A 16,404-nucleotide genomic window follows, 5' to 3' on the forward strand; every position below is an offset into this window, starting at 1 on the left:
ACCATGTCCCTAAGCGCCTCATCTACACGTCTTTGAAATACTTCCAGGGATGGTGACTCAACCACTTCCTTGGGCAGCCTGTTCCAAGGCCTGACCACTCTTTCAGCAAAGAAATTTTTCCTAATGTCCAATCTAAACCTCCCTTGGCGCAACTTGAGGCCATTTCCTCTTGTCCTATCGCTGGTTACTTGGGAGAAGAGACCAACACCCACCTCGCTACAACCTTTCAGGTAGTGGTAGAAAGCGATAAGGTCTCCCCTCAGCCTTCTCTTCTCCAGACTAAACAGTCCTAGTTCCCTCAGCTGCTCCTCATAAGACTTGTTCTCTAGACCCTTCACCAGCTTCGTTGCCCTTCTCTGGACACACTCCAACACCTCAATGTCTTTCTTGTAGTGAGGGGCCCAAAACTGAACACAGGATTCGAGGTGCGGCCTCACCAGTGCCGAGTACAGGGGCACGATCACCTCCCTGCTCCTGCTGGCCACACTATTTCTGATACAGGCCAGGAGGCCATTGGCCTTCTTGGCCACTTGGGCACACTGCCGGCTCATGTTCAGCCGGCTGTCAACCAGCACCTCCAGGTCCTTTTCCTCTGGGCAGCTTTCCAGCCACTCTTCCCCAAGCCTGTAGCATTGCATGGGGTTGTTGTGACCCAACTGCAGGACCCGGCACTTGGCCTTGTTGAACCTCATACAACTGGCCTCAGCCCATCGATCCAGCCTGTCCAGATCCCTCTGCAGAGCCTTCCTACCCTCCAGCAGATCAACACTCCCGCCTAGCTTGGTGTCGTCTGCAAACTTACTGAGGGAGCACTCAATCCCCTCATCCAGATATTGAACACGACCGGCCCCAAAACTGAGCCCTGGGGAACACTACTTGTGACCGGCCGCCAACTGGATTTAACTCCGTTCACCACAACTCTCTGGGCTCAGCCATCCAGCCAGTTTTTTACCCAGCGAAGAGTGCACCTGTCTAAGCTGTGAGCCCCAGCTTCTCTAGGAGAATGCTGAGAGAGACAGTGTCAAAGGCTTTACTGAAGTCTGGGTAGACCACATCCACAGCCTTTCCCTCATCCACTAGGCGGGTCACCTGGTCATAGAAGGAGATCAGATTGGTCAAGCAGGACCTGCCTTCCATGAACCCGTGCTGGCTGGGCCTGATCCTGTGGTTGTCCCGGACATAGCTTGTGAGCGCCCTCAAAACGAACAGCTTCAAATATCACAAAATTAGTTGTTAGATCCTTGATCCAGGTATAGCTTATATACTTTTTACTGAATAAGATAGTGAAATATCACCATTCCTTGGGGAGGTTGTACATTAGTCCTCAGGGTACTGTTCAGGATATGAATTATTCTCTCCTCTGCCTTACGCGTGAGTTGAGGGCTCTGTCCCTATTTTACTATGCACATAATAGCCGCAGTCTAAAAAGCTTTGCTGGAAGACATAGGTTGTAGAAACTCCATGGAGGACAGGTTTCAGATACCTGGCTCTTCTGTACTTCCTATTGTCCAATGTGGTGACTGTTGTGAATCAATATGACAGGTTTCACTCTCTCCATACATGCAGGTTAGATCCTTAAGATGACACACATTGTCAACCTGCCCTCTCAGCAGCAGCAAAGGTAGTCACGATTGAAGTCTTATCCCACTTTAGACCCCTTCCCTGGGCTTTGTACCCTTTGCGAGGTGATGGCAAACACCCAGCTGTCCTCCATGCTGGACACTTTAAGCACATCACTTGTGTGGGCCAAGCACTATGTAGGCTCCTAGGAAGCGTTCCTGGTAAAAATATTTTCCACAAGCTGTTATATGTCTCTAGGGCTCTAAAGCAGAAGGAGGTTTTGAGGTCCTGTCCTGTGGACAGAGCCCAGAGTAGCAACTAGAGATGGCTATATCCCATCAGACTACAAACATACAGTAGTATAGCTCTTGTTGCATCAGGTGAGTTTAAGCATTGATTCCACCCATCAGGCTGTCTGGCCTTTCACATATCTTGGCAGGCTGCCTAAACCAAACCAAATCAAAACACCCTCTGCCCCCTGGCATTATCATTATACAGTACTTAAATCGCAACAGAAAAATCTGCAAGATATACTGTCAAAGCTATTTCAACACATGGCAGGGACATTGGTTCAGGAATTAAACTGTACATATCTATCAGAATAAAGTTGGACTTTCAGAGGAGAGTATTAGTTGAGGGGTAGGGCCACAGTGGCTAGCCTTAGTCCAGCTAAGTTTCTTCTCTGGTCTCCTTTATGCAGTGCAGTCAAAGTTCCCAGGAGGACATGGTCTTCTAAAGATGCTGTGAGTTTGGAACATGGTGAAAATTAAAAAGTGTTTACTGTTTATTTTGGCAGATTGCTTAGGTATAAGCAGAAGAAAGGCATAGCCATGGCACAGATTGCCTGAGAGATTTAGGAATACTGCCAAAACTTTTCTGGTACACTAAAAAACAAGTAAGGAAATAATGTAAACCAAGCAGTGTTATTACAGTGGTTTGCAAATATAATAGAACAAATATTAAAATACCAAAAATATCAAGAATGTGTGTGGAGTTTTTTTGGGTTTGGTTTTGTGTTTCTTTTTTTAATAGGTGAAACATTTCCTGCTGCCCCTTATTTGGTTGACTAGTTCTGCATCAGGCTATAGTGGTTGTTACAGTCATTCCCAAGAATTAACCCTGTTATGCCACAGGAAGACCAAGAGCAGCACTAAACTCTGTTCGGCATTGCAGAAAACCCATCTCAGAGGTCATTTGATGCCCAATAAGGAGAGGCCACCTCTTAACAGTGCACAGTCAGTCTCTCTCCTGGTTCAGGAATTGCTCAGACTAAGCTCACAGATTTTGTTTTGCAAGGTCTCTGCAGTAATCTAACATACTTAACGCATATTGACTTTGAAGGCCTGCCTTAACTGCAGGGTGCTTCCCCTTGTGCCCTGAAGATGAGAACTACTTGTGAAGATGAGAACTTCTTGTGAAAAGTTCTCATTTTACTCATATAAACACATAGTTAGGAAAAGAAAACCCAACTCGACAAATATTTTTATCATAGTAGCACTTACCTCAGTAGAGTAGATCCTTGAAATCCTTTTAGCTCATTGTCGTGAAACCCAGATAGCTCTTAAACCCATTCTTCTGACAATTCTTACACATCTTCCTTGAGATATATGAACATAGAACAGAAACTTAGATAATAAACTGATAAATTAATGGAAAGTCTTATTTATTCATCTCAGCAAACTGCTAGTAAACTATTGACCACATCACTATTGATGACTGGTTAACAGAATAATAGATGAACAATGCAAATATTGTGTATCATCTTTATTCATGTGCTTTCGTTCTTCCATTTTTCTCGTTTCCCTTGCTTTCCCCTGGAGAATACATGGTACACATTTTTTTTCCAAATGAAGTCCCTCCTCCCATTCCCTGAACTTTGCCTAATCACTTATAAAAAATGAGAATGCAATTTAAAATGCAGACTTCTTTAGAAGTATGCTATTTTATGGGCAGCTAAATATTAATTCTATATATAATTTAACAGTAGGCATTCATATTAGGAGTTTATTACAAGTCAGATGAAAACTAGAAGCATAGAATCTAATGTAATGGGAATAAAGGTTTTGATTTGTCATGATCCCAGAAAACAGGGATTAAAGTTCTATAGGAAGAATATTCAATGATGGCTGTGTCTTACAGGTATCAGAAACAGACACTGCAGAAGCACTGCATGCTGTGCAATTTATCATTATTGAAATGCCTCTTCAGGAAAAGCACAGACTTCACATTCCCTCCAGAAACAATGACACTGTTGGTGGAAATGTTTGAAGAAACTCATAGGAAAAATAACTGCATGATACCTAACCTGCTATTAAAACTGAAAGCTGAAGCTCACAGGAGTGAATGCGATTCATTGTGCTACGTCATTAATCTTTATGAACAAAATGATTACAAAATTCTATGGGGAGGGGAAAGCAATTACTTAATGATGTATAAAAATATTCCCATAGATATTCTAGAAAGCACTGTGCATAAAGCTGTCTGCATAAAGCCCTTGGATGGTACAAACAGCCCAGTCAGTAGTGTACTTTTAAATTGTAGGAGAGTTATTTTTTAATTTTTAACTCTGTCCCAGTCACTGTTTAACATTCCATGTTCACGTACTATCTACATTGTTAAATTGTCTGCAACTCCAGAGCAGTCAGGCAGTACTCAAATTAAGCCACAAAGTAATTAGGTTTCAATCACTGAATATTCACAGCTCAATTAAATTATTTACAAAGATGTGGACAATTCTGCAGCAAAGACAAACATTTCTATTGACACTCCCCCAAACTGTAAAATAAATATATCCTGATGTGAAGATTAAAAAAACCTTGGATGTCTCTTTTATAAAGCACCGTTTCCTGCCTCTCCTATTTCACTTCAGAGGTCAGCTGCCTGTAAGTTTGGATACGCATACTCATACCTATACAGTAAAAGGGAATTTTGTTTTAGGGTGGTGAGGTGAAAGGGGAAATCACCCCCCCCAAAAAATCCATGCTTTTAAAGAGGATTTTTTTTTTTTTTGCAATCCGCCATTCTATTACTTGTTAAACAATTTTGGTAGCAAAACCAAAAAGTACCTCTCACATACATAATAGGAAGAACTGATCAGTGTCACCCAATTCAATCTACTGAACAAGTCAGAAAACACAGCAATATTGCTCTCCTGGACAGAAATCCTGTTATTTGACTTCCCAAATTCAAGGGAAAATCAGAAAAGAAAAATTTTGGCAAAATAATGATATTGAAATCAATACATGAATATTGTTCTCCACTTTGTGGCTGCTGAAAAGTACAAGGATGCAGGTAAGTGAGGTGTTCAGAGCTAGTAGTATTTAAAGCAGTACTGAAAGAAGAACTTTACCTGAAATTTTGTCTGAGAACAGCAAAAATATTCATTTCAGACAAATAGGAAAGTGTAGGCAAGAGAAGAATCAGCCTTATTCCAGTTCAAGTCCACCAGCTTTAATGAAGCTAGCTCCAAATGAAGTGGGAAGTCCGTCACGTTTTGGTTTTCATTTACTTGTTTTATGGACACTTATATACCATAGCCAGAGATCTGTCCTCATTAAAGAATGACAATTAAGGCCCAATTCTTCAGAGTTACCTGGCAGCTATTAGCTCTATCAGTACATTTGATACTCTGCAAAGGATTACAGTGCAGAGATACCCAAATTAGCAGAGACTTGAGCCCATTAGTCCACAAGGTACCGCCTGTGTATGAAGAGCAGTGGCACTTCTCCGGCTGAATTGTCCAGACCAGTAAAGCGGGATTTATGTCCCACTGTCCACTGAGTACACGGTGCCATGCAGCATCCCAAGGGAAACATTCCTTGTACAGGTAGTTAATACATGAATAGTTTTAAAACCACAACATCATGCAGCTACCAACACTGATCAGTTATGAAAAAGAAGACAAAACCACAGAAAATGAAGCAACATTCGGGAGGTTTTCTAGAGCTCTGGACTATCTTGAGTGGATGTTCCTGGGAAAGCAAGGAATGCTATTACGTACTAGAAAGTTTGCCTTTGACAACACTCAAGGTGCCACAAATAAATAAGAAGCTCAAAGGCATAATCAACCTGGGTGGAGACTTTGATAGACTGAAATGAGGATATCACACCCCGCGCATAGGCCTGATCACAATAGCTGTGCCAGTGGAAAGTTGTGTTTAATCTACGTCAGTCCAATCATCAGATGAACAGAGTGAAACTAGCCTTTAGTCTGCATCTTACCCAGCCACACCGTTAGGAGATAGATCAGTCAGACCAAGCCAAAATCTGCCTTTGGATTCATTGTGCTTAAATCAAGTGATAGCATGGGACCCCGATACAGCTTTTGATAGATTACACTCCAAAAGCACAGCAGCAACGATGCTGAAGTCTATCATATGTTAGTATTAATATTAGTAGCTGAAAAGATAAGTAAGATAGTCCACAATCTGTGACTAGGATTTAAAGCCATCTGGCTTTCTTCCCCTTTTCCTATATGACAACAGTCTCAGGTTTAAAAGATGACATGTTATTCTTTTGTTGCTGTACATTTCTGCTGACACAGGGTTGCTGTGGCACAGCAAAGACTTCCCCACAACCCTGCAGTGGCATCAAGTTGACCAAGTTCTCTCTACCCATTTCTGCTCTTTCCAGCCATTGAGATGGAAAGTGCATAGAGCAAATGCTGGCAGACCACTGCTTTCTATAAATACCTAGCCGTTCTAAGAACATTTTAGACTGCTCTATTTTAGCATCAGGTGATGAGCAAGTCCATAATAGTTCTGCATGTGGGAATTGGATGAGTGGTAGGAAGCCCTCTCCACTCTTTGGTCATGTGTTAAACAAAAAACCCCCCTGTTTTAGAAATACAGATTCTCAATATTTGAGAGACTGGAATTCAGCAGTTCAATTTCTTGTTAAGAAACAAAATACTTCAGAAAATAGTGTGGTTTTGGACAGTTAAGTAAATCAGGTCAGACCTCAATTAGAATGATTACCTGGAGATAACACCACAGACATAAAATACTACCAAACAAGAGCCCAATTCTGCAGACATCAGTCATAGTTGAACATAAAATATGTTGCTTTACACAGTTTAACATTTAGACTCAAAAGGCCAGTTACTGCTGAAGTAGAGGCTGGGAAGAAAGTTAACGGGAGTTTTGTGTTGATGAGTAGGGAAGGAATATTTGAGCACTCATTCAGTATCAAAAACCAAATGGTAACCAGAAATACAGAAAACAAATGCCTGGATAATAGCATACATATATGCCTGTACACACGCATAATGGAGAAAGAAATAAGACAGTAAAGAGGTTAACAGGTTATTACAGACTAAAGTTTAATGTGAAGTCTTTTGTTCTGAATACATACCAGAACATTTCATAAATTAAGAGACAGAGAACAAATACGGCCATCGCTCTGCTCAATACAAATTAGCAAATAGACCCTGAACTCAGAATCTCTTTTATAGAGAGAAAGTACAGGTAGATTTATGGCAATGATATTAGATTTGCTTCTTTCAGAAGTCACTCCAAGATCTGCCTTTTGGTGGAAGGAGAGAGAGAGAAAAAAAAGAAACTAGACTTTCTTTATGCACTGCATTCAAGAGCGTGCTCCTTTCCAGTGCTTGTCGTACTACAAGGTATGTGCTAGAAAAGATCCAAAGTCTCACTGGGGAACTTGAATGCATGTTCTTTCATCCCTCAGGCATTTGGCACTACATCCTGTCAAACTGTACTCTACGGTGGCTAGAAGCTCTTGCTGTCACTTTTACTGACTCTGCCAAGACTATTTGTAATCTGCTAGTCAAAGCACAGCAGCTCATCTACCAGCAAAACTACTGTTGCTTTTACCGACACATGTGTCAACAGCAGAAACAACATCAGACTAAAAGCCATGGTCTCCTCCTTGCTCTCTTAAATTAAATTAAAAACAGAACAAGTTTTATTTTTCTTGTAATAAGCCCAAGAATTTATTTACAAAGGAAATTAAATGGAGCAGATAACACAAACAAAAGCTACAGAATTTGGGAATTAAAGCATCATTGCCTTTTCAGGCTGGGCCAGGGAAGCCAGGGAAACAACTTTTGATGGTATTCAGCATTAAGATTTTAAAGAATTCAAAGAGGGTGTACAAGTCATCTCTTTTCCAGCTGCAGTCAAAACCATGTTCTAAAACATCGTATTGTTGACTCACATGTACACCGAGTCACATATTTTGAAGACCCAAAATACTTCTGAAGCTTAGTTTGAAGTCCCATTTATTTGTTTTTCTGTTTCACCAGCTCCAGTTAAAATTCAAGGCTGAGAAACACAAGCTATTCCTGTAATTTAATGGATGAAGACAGAATCATTTACTGTGGGACTCAGTGTGCACATTAATGTACGTAAGGCATATTTTGCTGTTAATTAACCTCATGGAGAGAAAATGACCCAGCAGCACAGATTTGACTTTTACTTATTTTTATCTTGGTACATTCCCTCACTTGTGTTTCCTCTCCCTCGTCCACCACCATATGCTGCTATTTTTCACTACCATTTTATTGTAAACAGCTAACCAAAAGAAATGAAGAAAAGGGCATGGAAAGATAGTAGTTAGCACCTCCCAGCTAATAATTATAGATCTGTTATTTCTGCTGTTATTCTGATAAAAAAACCCCCAACGCCCTACTTCTCTTGTTTCAGGGGGAAAATTGAAGCCTTCCTGCTCCTACAGCAGTGGTTTCTTGTGGCTGGCAATGCTGATGCATTCATTACCACTAATGCAGGCAGTTAAAGGTCAATATGCTGGAACACTAACATGGCTCAGGCTTAATTTAAAAGAAATAATTTGAACAGAAGATCTAAAAAAAGAGATTAGGTGTTTTCATAAATAAACATTGAGGAGTTCAGAAGTAATTAAATGTAAGCACAGCTATGACAAAGACAACACATCTACAGGCAACTGATAAGCAAGAACTAGCATAACAGACATCTTCCAATAGATGAACATCTGCCTTTATCCCTCAAAGTGCCTGAAAATTTCTGGTCTTTTTTTATTGTGGTCTGTCCCTTATTAAGTATGCATCTCAGGTCAAATAATGTATTCCCAGGGAAAGAAAATTATCATACAGAAAACATTACTTCAGGGAATAAAGCAAAATGTGAACTAAGGCCAGTGTATAGAACCTTTTAAATTGCAAAAACGTAAGTGCACATAACTTATTTTCAAAGACCGGTGAAGGAGAAAAATTATCAAGCTTTTTTATATCAAATGCCTTCTGTTCTACCTATTAACACTTCTACCATTTTCTAAAATATTATATTTGCCTTTAATTAAAAACAAGAAAGAAAGAGAGAAGAGACAACAGCTAGATGCATTTGTTAACTACTCTCTATCAAGTTCTAGCATCTGTAATATGAGAAAAAGCAAGTATGTAGTGCCTGCTTTGAGGGCTTTCTGGAAGGAGCCCCCCAGCTGGACTCCCACCATTGCTCTCTAACTTGCTGCAGCCTCCAGTCATTAAACAACCAGTCACAGCTTTTTTTCCCTCCATCACACCATTGGGTGCAACTATATGAACAGCAAAAATCATAGAATCGTAGAATCATTTACGTTGGAAAAGAGCCTTAAGATCATCGACTCCAACTGTAAACCTAACACTGCCAAGTCCACCACTAAACCATGTCCCTAAGCACCATGTCTACACATCTTTTAAATACCTCCAGGGACGGTGACTCAACCACTTCCCTGGGCAGCCTGTTCCAATGCTTGATAATCCTTTCGGTGAAGAAATTTTTCCTAATATCCAGTCTAAACCTCCCCTGGCACAACTTGAGGCCATTTCCTCTCATCCTATCACTAGTTACTTAGGAGAAGAGACCGATCCCCACCTCGCTACAACCTCCTTTCAGGTACTTGTAGAGCGCGATGAGGTCTCCCCTCAGCCTCCTCTTCTCCAGGCTAAACAACCCCAGTTCCCTCAGCCGCTCCTCACAAGACTTGTGCTCCAGGCCCTTCACCAGCTCTGTTGCCCTTCTCTGGACACGCTCCAGCACCTCCATGTCCTTCTTGTAGTGAGGGGCCCAAAACTGAACACAGGATTCGAGGTGTGGCCTCACCAGTGCCAAGTACAGGGGCATGATCACCTCCCTGCTCCTGCTGGCCACACTATTTCTGATACAGGCCAGGATGCCGTTGGCCTTCTTGGCCTTCTGGGCACACTGCTGGCTCATATTCAGCCGTTTACCAACACGCCCAGGTCCTTTTCCTCTGGGCAGCTTTCCAGCTGCTCTTCCCCGAGCCTGTAGCATTACATGGGGTTGTTGTGACCCAACTGCAGGACCCGGCACTTGGCCTTGTTGAACCTCATACAACTGGCCTCAACCCATCGATCCAGCCTGTCCAGATCCCTCTGCAGAGCCTTCCTACCCTTGAGTAGATCAACTCCCGCCCAACGTGGTGTCATCTGCAAACTTACTGAGGGTGCACTCGATCCCCTCATCCAGATCATTGATAAAGATATTAAACAAAACTGGCCCCAATACTGAGCCCTGGGGAATCGTGTGGAAGTTGCTCTCATTTGCTAATCACTTAGGTTAGTAGCAAGAGATGGCTCGAGCAGTTCACTTTTCTTCTAAAGGCCCTAATTCCCTGATCTTTTCCTTTATATATACACTTTGTTTCCTTCTTGCTTCATTGTCATTGCGCCCCTTTCCTCCTCTCCCTTTCCAACCTGCCCAAGTTCTCGTCTGTTACTTGCTGTGTAGGGCTACCTAATGGTGAAGAAGGCATGAGAGAGGGCACTAGGAAGGAAGAGATACCAAGATAAGAAGTTTATGTTAGACCAAAAATTTTCCCTGCTGTCCTGTAGAACCCACTAGACACCACTTGAACACACGCTTAACATTTTATATATACATGTGTCTGCTTCTTGGCTCAAAGCTTCAGTAATTACAGTTTCCAGGCAGAGATCTCAAAGAGGTCAGCATTAAGAGGAAAGAAAAAAGCATTATACAGAACCCAAAGTCAGGAACCTGGAGATTAAAAACCTGCTCTTCATTAAGGGGTAAAAAAGTCCATTGCAGCTAGCCATAAGCAAGTAAAAGCTTCTGGGCAGAGAGATTTTTAACAAACTGGGTAATAAATAAGTAATAAATGCAATACAGACACCCTAGACAGAGGTACTTAAGAGGCTTGCCAGACTGATTCAGGGTGTCTATCCTACAGAAGAATATGTGCTGGTTGTTAAAAGGCGAAAAGCTTGTTAGCTAGAAGATCTGGATATAGTTTTTAAGAAATAGAATGCTCTTTGCTAAAAAATTTTCCATGCAGGCCTAGTTCACAGATTTTGTAAATACATCTTCAGAAGGGTTTATTGCTTGACACAAACTGTGTGGCCAAAGGCCCAGTCAGGAAGTCAATGCAAAGTGTTATCTCTACAGATTTCTCTTAGGAAACCTTAACCAAAGCTTTGCTGTAGCTCTACTACCCTCCAGAGCAGTTAGTTCAATAGCTTTCCCTTTGCCAGAAGCCTTCTCTTCCCTCTCTCTGATACTGACCCTCCTATCCTAACCAGAAGCAGGGACAAAAGTCCTTGAATTTCCTTTTCAAGCATCTCACTAATTAAGAGTTCATCAGACCAGAAGAAACACCTTCTTCCTGGCTTCCTGTCCAAAAAAAGTACATTTTAGCTGCAAGCACTTACATCCTTGTTTTTTTCCTACAACTGTGCTTTGGAGCACAGTGGAGCAAGTGACTAAATCTTTTCTTAAGGTTGTCCTGCTCTGTTTCATTAAAGTTTCCCCATCCAGGATCAGCTCTAACCAACAAGTAACCTTTTATGAGCCAGATGCTCACTATCTGCTGTGGAGGCTGCTAGGCAACTAATTACAAAGGGCCAGCACGGATTTATGAAATAAAGCTTTTATAGACCTTGGCTTTCCTTAAAGGAACCTGCTATCCCCTGACAACCTGTAAAAGAAATCAGGTAACCTTTTTCTCTGCATGAATGCCTTCCTATATGAACAGAATCAGACCAGCTGTTGTAGGAGACACTGCTAGTCTTCAGGCAGGATTTAATTATTATGGCAGATGTTACCAGGTAATACTATTTAACATATGTCTGCTCAGCCATTCACAAGCAGACTTGTGCCCTGAGTCTACCAGAAGCCATATAACCACATAGATATGGCACAGAGCCAATAGACCTCTTTTTAACAGAGATTATTAGTCAGTTCAGGGTTGTACTATCAGTAGTCACATGGCTGCTATCAACTCAGAGAATTAACAGCAAAAGCTTCTTTCTGCTTGCATCCTTCTCTCTCCAAAAACACAAAAAAACCAAAGAGCACTAATAAAATGAAAAACCCTTTCCCCTTGTCTCCCATAATTACTTTTGTTGTGAATGAGACTTACGGATGTTGATAGATAATTTCAATTATGCAGGGTTTGGGGTAGGGATCACTATACAAGCAGAGAAAGAGTTTAATCTCTATAATTGGAAGGGTTTTTTGTTTCGTTTTGTTTTAGCTAAAGAACAAGATTCTTGGAAGAGAAGATTGTTGCTGTGCTATTTAACTGCCTTTGTGGCAGTGCTGGTGGCTGGGAAACAAAAACCGCAGTGCTTTGAAAATACACAGATGCCATGTTACTTAACTCTCCCACAGAACCTATGCTTCCAGGTTGTGCATGCTTTTCAGGCCTGAAGGAAGGGTAATCATCTTAACATTTACCATGTGTATTGTCATCGGAGGCACACGCCTGTGCCAGATTGGGATGCTTATCTTCATGGACTACTTTTAGTTTTGCATCATTTATATGTGCTGATTTCATATTTTCAAAATGGAGGAAAGCATTGATTGGTGAAGATACAGTAATGCAACTATGAATTAATTTGCCTATAAACTTGCATGTATAGTTTCAGTTGGGTTGGAGTATTACAAAACAAGGTTTTGGGGATTGTTTTAAAAATATGCAAACTTCTGCATTTTGATGTTGATATCTCTGCTTAAAATAACTTCCACTATTTACTCCTAATTAAAATAAGCTTATTAAGAAGGCTATGAACAGTGTAATATCTAGCATACAGGCAAGCCGCATCTCTGTTGTTTGTTCAGATCCTCTTACTGTGTTTTGGAGGCTGGATGTATACCTAAATCTGTTTTCTATATTCTAACAAAAATACCACCCCCAAACAATACTACTTTAGTAGTCCTTCTAATCTGAACTTAGGCCAATGCCTCAGCAATGAAGAAATAAACAGCTGAATGCTTTTGTAAAGTTTTTTAACTTAGAGAAGTACAATATATTACATCAATTAACTGTATCTCTTACTTTCCTTCATCAACAGGTGCAAAAAGCATACCAATCTACTCTTCCAATCTAGCCAATTTGCACATTATCTTTTTTTCATAATAGTTAACATAGAAGTTAGCAGGCACCTAATTAGATATGCTGTAAAAAGGAGCAACTAGTCAGAATGATCCTGTTACTTCTGTACTCAATGCTATTGATCTTCAGTTGATCTGGTAACACTTATTTCCAGATCACAAAGGGTCAGGAGTCGCAGCTGTTAGATCTGTTTCTCTTTTGTGTGTTGCTGAAAGCTGAGGTCTAAGGCATGGAAATCAACTCTCTAGAGGGACACCCAACATTAGTTCTCTGCTAGCTCGTTTAATAAGTTATTTACAGGAAATACAGGAAGCACCATGACCTAACTTTCCTCAAATAAAGATCAAGGGCAGCTTGATAAAGCTATAGTAGCAGAAAAAATTGGTAGGAGAGGCCAAACTAACCTCAGGGTAGCTTTACCTTCATTGCAGGGATTTGTGTTCTGACACCCAAGTTTAGTTGGAGTCCTGGTTCATTCTTTCAATCGTAAACTTGCTCTTGAACACCCATATGTGCTTAACTGTTTAATATAATGAAGCTAATCTTAAGGTCTTAGCCCTACCCTGTTCAGGTAAGGTCCTGGGCAAAACGAATTATATATTTGTTACCTCCACATTCAAATAATAGAACATTTCACATCTGCCCACTACAGAGAATAATGATAATTTGACTAATTCAGTAAATGACAGTGTGTCCTCTAAGTAACACACTATGCTGCAGGCTCTCAGCATTGCACTGCCTCATGTGCCCTGTAGGCAAAGATAGTCTTTTTGTTCCAAGAGCTTTGTTCAAGATGATGTTTTCCTTTTCTGTTTCCCTTTCTTATAATGCTCCATCAATTTCTGAAACAATGCAATTAGCAGTAATTATAGGGAGACTGGCAGAATGAATAGTTTTTTAGATGATTGTCTTAAAATTTCCTCTTCTAAATGACAACAGATCTGCCTCATATAAAGAAGGATACAGAACAACTCTGTCACTGCAGTAACTCCCTTTCTAGAAGCAACTTCATTTATCATTTCAGGAAGCTGATAGAAGAAAAAAGAAGAAAAGAAAGAAACTGATGAAAAATTAATTCTCTTCCAGCCATATTTATAATATAGAAAGAATGGAAAATAGTTATTATGACAATTATTTTTGTTAACATTATCACTGTGCATGGTGAATATAATATAAATACCACTAAGGCGAATATCGAAGTTTTCCATCTGATTAGCTGAAAAGGACTACTTGTTTAATTTTTTTAAATTATGCTGGTAGTCCAAAAGTTTTAAAATATATTTTCAAGCCTTAGATGTAGGCTGCTGCTTGAGCACTGAATTGCTGACTGTTGTCTGCTTTTCTCTCCAAGAGACATGTGATACTCTTTCCGCAGAAAAACAGCAATAGAAAAATAGATTTCTAGTTAATTACACATTAACCCAAGAGCAATATACAATCTTGTGATATTTTCCACAAAATTTTAGATGTGAATATTAAGCATCTACATAAACATTTATATACATATATACATATACATATATTTATATACACATATAAATGTTTATTCATAAAAAGAAGGTGACACTCTACATCCTGACACCCTGCCCTTGACCAGAATCAGTAGCGCAGTCAGGATGCTGCCCACATTATTCATGTAAGGTATGATTCTCCCAAATCACACTACCTGTAGTGGAGCCAAGGAGCGGCATGACTCTTAACTGCATTCAAAAGGCATTTGCAGGATTGGCTGTTGCCGCCAGATGACCCGGACACCAGGTGTCCCTGGCAGTCCACCGGAGCCATGGCATTGCTTATAATACTGTGTTTGCTATCAGCGATTGGGTGAGTTGTTATATGCTCATCTTTCCCACTGCCTCAATAAAGCTTTGTTTCTCAACATTTTGTCAGACTCCGTTACTGTTCAGCCCACAGAAGGCCACGTATTTTAACATTTTTGCACCATTGCACCATCACAGATGTTATGCATACAAGACAGTTAGAAAAGTAATTCTTATTTCAAAACCAAGTACTGTTTCCTTTCTGACATCTCGTTGTTTCTCTGTATTCTCTGTTCCTAGTGCAGGGCCTGAGGCAGTTAAAAGCTCTGTAGTCATGTTCATTACATTCATACAAACTGTTAGAACATATGAAGGTGAGTGGTTCACTCTGTGGTTTTGTTATACTGCTGGGCATATGTCATCCTGCTCTAAGCCCTCTCTCGTATTAAAAAAAAAAGAACAAGACCACGTCCATACGGCAAAACAGTGCTCTGCTCGTTTTATGGACAAGTTCATTACTGGATACAATTTTCAGGTAGATGCAGGGAACATCTTTTCAGCTGCTGAGCCCTTAAAAGCAACAAGATGACTGATACTCTCAAAATGCTCATTTAAACAGTAAAGGTCATGAACACAGCGTTTGTCACTATAAACTTTTCACTGAATGACATTAACAGATATCAGGTTAATCCTAAGTGATTTGGTAAAAAACCCAACCTTTTCACAACAGCTTTCTTGTGATAAAAATTAACATAGGTTCAATAAGTATGCAAATGTATATTTTGAACTTGTGCAATCACAGAATAAGAAAACAGCTATCAAGTACTGGCAACAGGGGCTTTATTTATAAATACGGCAATGCGTAAGGGTTTATGTCAGCCTCTATAAATACTATTATTCTCCATGTTCCATAGTCATGATCCAGCATTTGACATGTTACATCTCTCTCTCTCTCTCTCTCTCCCCCCCCTTGCCACTAAAAGACTTCATTGATGAAAATGCAGCTGAAGTAGAATTTGGTGTAATTCAGTCTAGACATCCAGCTGAATTGCTCAGATGCCTGGATTTTGCTAGTAAAGGAGAAGGGACCATGCTGTGCAATGAAGCCCCTTTTATGGAGGAAAATAGAATAGTTTATAGACTAGGGGTTAGGGTATTGTACTGGAAGAAGGGATGTGGCTTCAATAACCCTCAGACTTAAGAGGGCAGAAAGTCAGATGAAAAAATCTGGCAAGTACTAGACTGAATGATGACCATATAACTGTCAATAAAATAACTGAGCTCGAAACAGCTTCCTAGTCGGAGACCTGATGTTATACAGGTGGATGCTCTTTGATTTTAGACATATAAAGCTCTGAGGTTTCAAGATGTACCCTGCCCTTCTGTGCTGCCCAGCAGTGAGCTTAAGTTTACCTCTTTCCAGCATGCTGCCATACAGGACAATGGGAGAGGGGTTCTATGTGGGTCCCCTAGAGTTGAAAGATGTCCCCGGTGTACACAACAAACCGAGAAACATTTCAAGGTTTTTCAGGTTACATTTAGTCTTTTTAGAGCTATACTAATATACCTAAATATTCCCTTGAACACTGCAGTACTTTAGAAGTAATTTTAAATTAACTATGTGGCAAATAAATAGATCTTACATACTTAGGAAACCTCAAGACAGGCTTTTTCACTTATCAATAGGTATTTGACATATAGTAGCTGCACCCTCTAATCTAATTAAAGGATT

This window comes from Calonectris borealis, chromosome 2 (genome assembly GCF_964195595.1).
Source record: "Calonectris borealis chromosome 2, bCalBor7.hap1.2, whole genome shotgun sequence".
NCBI lineage: Eukaryota > Metazoa > Chordata > Aves > Procellariiformes > Procellariidae > Calonectris > Calonectris borealis.